Source organism: Cicer arietinum, chromosome 7 (genome assembly GCF_000331145.2).
Source record: "Cicer arietinum cultivar CDC Frontier isolate Library 1 chromosome 7, Cicar.CDCFrontier_v2.0, whole genome shotgun sequence".
Lineage (NCBI taxonomy): Eukaryota > Viridiplantae > Streptophyta > Magnoliopsida > Fabales > Fabaceae > Cicer > Cicer arietinum.
The window spans coordinates 50,280,619-50,286,799 of record NC_021166.2 but is presented as its reverse complement, the minus strand read 5'-3'; the positions used below and the strand labels follow the sequence as shown (position 1 = coordinate 50,286,799).

The 6,181-nt window shown below is 29.6% G+C and overlaps 1 long non-coding RNA gene across 1 annotated transcript in view; it reads right to left on the bottom strand.

Moving 5' to 3' along the window:
• Window positions 1-3,912: 3,912 nt before the first annotated feature.
• Window positions 3,913-6,181, bottom strand: part of LOC113787620 (uncharacterized) — a 4,950-nt gene continuing 2,681 nt past the window's right edge. Inside the window, exons 2-3 of the long non-coding RNA XR_003474121.2 lie at window positions 4,250-4,438; window positions 3,913-4,035 (exon numbers count right to left, since the gene is read on the bottom strand). This is a non-coding gene — a long non-coding RNA (uncharacterized lncRNA). The remainder of the gene's footprint in view (window positions 4,036-4,249; window positions 4,439-6,181) is intronic.

Below are 6,181 nucleotides of genomic sequence, written 5' to 3'. Positions count from 1 at the left end.
AAAAGTAAATTATATTGATGAAAATGAAACAATTTGTAATGAGTTAATTCTACATTGGAAATCATATTGAGTTTTAGTTTAATATTTTACAAAATAGTAGTGAATTCGTGAAAAAATTGAATTCTTTCATTTACTAACTTTAAACAAAGGATGGAGTCTAAATAGCACATAGGATTAAGAGTTCTCAAACTCCAACTAATTCGAAGTCATGCAAAATGGTCAACACATAGAAGTTATTATTAGAGTCGATGTGACCATAAAAATCAATACTCAATCACCATTATCATATCTCACGAAAACTTAAAAACAACAATTTCAAGTTCTCAATAGAGTTGTCATCAACATTAAGAATCGTAACATATTTCCTAGAATAATGTCAAGATATCATCCTAGACTTTCTCTTATGAGTATGAGACAAATAATAACATCTAATTAAAAGGTTAAAAAGAGTGACAAGTTGGCATAAGCATAAAAAGTTAAGATTCCTTAGCAATCAAATGGAATTCAATGCTAGCAAGAAAAGGGAGCTAGAAACTCTAGTAGCATTCAATTTTAGGAAAATGAAAGTATTTAGTTGATTGAAAAATGCATTGTCATTAAAACCAAGAGAGTGTCACATTTGTCGAGATAAAGTGCAATCTCTAATGCAATGTAGGAAGGACTTAATTTATTCATGCAACGGATACAAGTACTAGACTACAAGATAAGACGAAGATGTAGGATCTCACAAGTAGGGGATAAATTATGACAATGTAGCCAAATAAAAAATTTATTTTCTTTTTTTCAGGGGCCTTAAGATGTCAAATCAAATGCTAAGAATCTTTACAGGACTAGAGGAAATTCTAAGACAAAAGCCTAATATCAAGGGTGGTAGAGTTTGATTATGAATTAAAACTACATGAAAACTGAACCAAATTGATTTTCATCTCAACCAAATTGACCCGACCAAATTGGTTTTAGTTCACCCTAACCCGAACTGAATTGGATATTTAAATCAGTGAACCGGATCAATAGTCTGAACTAAACTAGTTTTAATTTAACTATACTTGTTCGAATTGGCATGAACTGTTACAATAACATTTACTTTCGGTTTAGACAAATCAATTCAGTTTGATTCTATTTTTTAAAAATCAGTTCGATTAAAAGACTTTATTCTTATTCTAAAGTTATACTCATCATGAAGTAATAAGACAGTCTTCTTAATAGAGTTCCAAATATAAGAGTCTTGTTGCCAAAAATATGAGGAAATCTCATATTTATTATTCATAATTTGAACTCATAGCTTATTTTGAAGGTGTTGAATGCTCCAAACTAGTTTATCTAACATAGACGTATTAACCTCTCTAACACGACTAACAATAAGACCACCTTTGTGTGTTTGGCAAAGTGATTATATCATACCAACAAAGTGAAACTCATGATTAATGGTATCTTTTCAAATAAAGTATATTGTGAATATGTCAATGAAATTACAAATTCTTTGAGGAATCCAAAACAACTGCATGTAATAAGTGGGGATTGAGGTCATAACATAATTACCCAAAGTCAATCTACCATACTTTTTTAGGAATTTGTTTCTCAATGAAGTCAGGCTGGTCTGAAGCTTTTCTATCACAAAATCAAAGTATACCTTCTTAGCTTTACCTTGGAAAATAGAAAAACTCAAATATTTGTTGAAAGTTGAAGTAGCACAGTAATTAAAGTATATTTATTTTTCTTGGCAACAATAACTTATTTAATGTAGAAGAATCTAGATTTGAGCACATTTACTTTAAGACCCCAAGCACAACTAAAATTTCCCTAATGTTAGCAACAATTCGAGCTTGAGGGGTTTTAAGTTTATAAAATAGAAAGACATCATCAACAAAAAAACAAATGAGATAAGCGGGGACCACTTTTTGAAACCAATATTAGTTGTTATTTTCTCCCTTGGACTGCTTCGTTGATCACCAAAGAGAGACTCTCCATTCAAATCAAAAATAGGTAAAGGGAAAATGATTCCATTGACGCAGACTTCTTGTAGAGTGGAAGAAATATAATTTTTTACGATTCCATACAATAGATAGAGGAGATGATTGAACACAATGCATAATAAGTGGCATAGTAATATTGAAAAACTCAAAATCTTGTAAATATTGTTTAAAGAAACTTCAACTCACATGATCATATATGTCTTTTCCAAGTGAATTTTGTAAGCTACATTTTGGGTTGAATACACTACTTCCAAATAAAATTTTCAAACTTTGTTAGCATTTAATGCATCAATTCCAATACAACGTTTTTATATTTAATTACTCTATCCACTATAAATTATTTCATTTATTTAGTTTCTCATCCATTGTAAATTATCACATTATTATATATAATTTCTTACTCTTCTACTATACACTATTATATTTATTTACTCTCTCTTAATTTGATAAAACATAAATATGTATTTTTTAGTTGTGTATTTCTTGATAACCTACTTCTTGCATAAATCATACCCAAGACAAATTTTCATCATTGATTAAATATTTTTTTAAATATCTTTCAAAAATTAATTAATTAATTAAAAGAGAAATATGTATAAATTGTACGCGAATAAATATTTTGTTATTGATTCATTAGTTAAAAAATAGTTTCCATTAATAAATTAGTATGTTTTATTACTGATCAATTACTTAAAAATAGCTTATTTCACGAATAAATTAGTTAAAAGAAAAACATTATTTCACTAGTAGTATATCTCTTGAATGTCTTCTACATAAAAATTCGAAGAAAAATATATTACAATAATTATAATTTTTAGCATAAACAATACTACAAACAAACTAATGTTTGCTAGTGAACAATTAGTTAAATGATGGTTCTTCACGAATTAATTACTATGCAACTATATTGGTACAAACACTAAACTAACTACATCCAACCATGATGCACCAAACCAAGCATATGTTACATAAGTAATGTTATAGATTTATAGCTTTGCAACTCACTATTACCAATCAAATAAGTAATTTTATAGCTTTATAGCACATAACATTTATAGTTTTTCTCATCTTTGTGCTTAATGTTTTTCGTTGCTTGATCAACTTTAAAATGTTCTACGATTCATATTTTGAAACGGAAGTGGACTTTATGAATGTTTGAGATGAGAAATTCATTATAAAGAAATTCTAATCTTAAATCCACTAAGGAATTAGGGGTTACTTTAGAATTAAAGGTTATGTCACTAAGACATTATGGCAATAATAATAAAGAGAATTCAGTGATAATTCAATAAAGGAATTCAGTAACTAGGATCAAATTAGACACTAAGGTTGGATTCGAAGTGAAACTCATCCCTGACATTTTTCTTATAATAAAGGATCAATTTTATAATTATTGTTAATTTCAAATATTATTTCAATCAATTCGGAAACTTTTTGTTCAATTTCAGTAATTAAATACAATTCGATAGTAAAACGCAATCTTTGAGTTCGACGTTCGGTGCTACCGTTTTAATTATTACTTGCAATGATTCAGTACACTAGCTGAAACGCTATCAATTTCTATTCTTTACACTTACATATTTTCCCTTGGTCTCTTCATTGACAAATGACCTATCAGCCTTTTTATGACAAAGTGAATATATTTCACCCCTACTGTATTTTCGACCTTCTTAATTTCTACAAGTAAACACATATAATAAGTATTTGTGCAATTAAGTATACAATCAATAGTAGATTGAGTGAATCCTACCAACTCAACATTCTTCCTTGCTAGTGTTTTAGATCCTATAGTAGAAAACAAATGACAATGCAACAAAATAATGATTTCCATCACTTGGACTGATGATGGTGTTGTCACATGATAAGGTAGTGGTTTTGTCGCTTGTGTTGATGGTGTTGTCATCTGAAAAGGTGGTAGTTTTATCACTTGCATTGTTGGTTGTGTTGTCACCTGGGTAGGTGGCAGAGTTGTTGTTTGGACTGTTGGTGGTAAATCGTGTATCTGCAGGTGCTTCATTTTGTCTACTTCAAGATCCTCAGGTAGTATAAGCCTCGGGAGACCCTTCGTGAAACGTTACAATAATTTATTATCCATGTAAATAAATAAAAATCAGCTAAGAACAAGAATAAGAAACATGTTATATTGTCAATCATTTATTAGTTAAAAGTGAGAACAAACAATAAAAGTGAGATAATTTTGAACAAATATGTGTTATTATGTGATTGAGAGAATGAAAAATAAAAGTATAAAGTGAGATTGAGAGATTATTACTAACCGATGAGGGTTTTGAAATGGTAGAAGAAGATTTGTGAAGGGATTAAGAGAGATGAGTCAGATTGAGAGCCTCCATCTTTTTAATTCTCTTCCATTGTTTTGCGTTGAATATATTCATATGGTGATTGGTGATGCCATTTTATTCACAAGGTGGAGCTTGATGACAATCAAGTTGGACCGCTGCAAATAGCTAAATAGAAAGGATTTTCAAAGATGTCAATATGTATAATCAATAAAAAAAATGAGCAGCAGTGAATAATTATGCCTAACACAAAAACGAACACCATAACAAATCAAGCACATTAAACACACTGCAATAGAATCGTAGATTGAGTAAGGATAAACATCAAAATCATAAATCCTCTAGAGGTTACATAACCAAGCTAGACTACTTAACAATCATAGATCTATATCTTGATTATTGTCATTAAAATCATCATTAAAAGTTAAGTTTCAGAATCATTATTTGTCGTCATTCTTGCCAACTGTATATGTGTGGTCTCATTAGAAAAAAAAAAATTCTAAATTTTGAGATGGGCACGGTTCAATGAGGGTCATAGTTTCATCATCTTCACTCATGTCATACAAGTCTCTTGGCTTCAAATAAATAGGTATGCTCCATTTTTGTTCCTTTTCATCATCCACATAATAAACCATTTGAGCTTTTACACTTTAATATATGGCTCATCATCTTTATGTTCTCCAGTATGTACTAGTCTTGCAAAAATAAATAGAGATAAAATTCAACTTATCTGTCTTAATGTCTTCCAAGTTTGTGGTATTCGCCCAAGTACTTTTAAACATGGGCACTTTGAAGCCATCATAGGAAAACTCAATGATATCTATCAATATTCTATAGTAAGGCACCCCTCTGATTCTCATTGGAGCATCACTATTGTTTGAGTAACTTCATGTTCCAAACATGCCAAAAACTCCACTATTTTTGAGTTTTTAATAACTTGTCTCGTGCCAATGTTCAAAATTTGAATCCATTGACAATTATTCGAATAAACAAGCTTGTGATTGTTTTCTTGGTATATTTTCAAATGCAAATGCATCTTTTAATAACTCTAAAACCATTATCATGGTTTTATCACTCATTCCACACAAACATTTGATATGATACAACTTTACCAAAAAAGATAGTGTTGAATATTTAACACACTATTCATACAAAGGTTGTTCTCCTTCTCTAGTTAATATATAGTACTCTTTGGTCTCTTCATGCCTTTGTTGACTTACATTTGACATCATATCTGCATTCTGATCAATCTCGGTATTTGATTCAATGGGTACTTCGTTTGCATGATCTCCAACTCCAAAAGCATTGTTGATCTTGTTTTGAATATGATCTTCAATGAAAACTGTGTCTTGAACTATATTTGAAAGACTACTAGGTTAGATAGTACTAGTTTCTCCTTTAGACTCCCCATGATGTACCCAAATGGTGTATCCCTTTGAAAATAGTTTGTACTTTAAGTGATCATACATTACACTTTTACTCTACAATTTTTTGAAACCACAACATTTACTAGGGCATATTATTTCTCCATTTTCTAATTCATCTTGAAAGACAAAATTAATAATTTCCTTTATCCTTGATTATATTCAGTTGACTTCATAATCCATGACTTATCCATTGCTTCAAAATGTGGATTTTGAATTTAAACAACTTGATAAAAATATATTATTTTGAACCAAAGACACACAAAGAAGATAATTCAACTTAGTACAGAAAAAAGATTAACCTTAAATAGAACAGATTCACCATGCATAAAAGAACAAAACATGCAAAAGATTCATAAAGTAGATTCACAAAACAATTGCAAAAAATACTTTAGAGCAAATACATTTTATTATTAAATAATTGATAATTACAATGCAAACAACAAAAACATTTGACATGAATGTATAGAAGTGCAAAGTGGGAAAG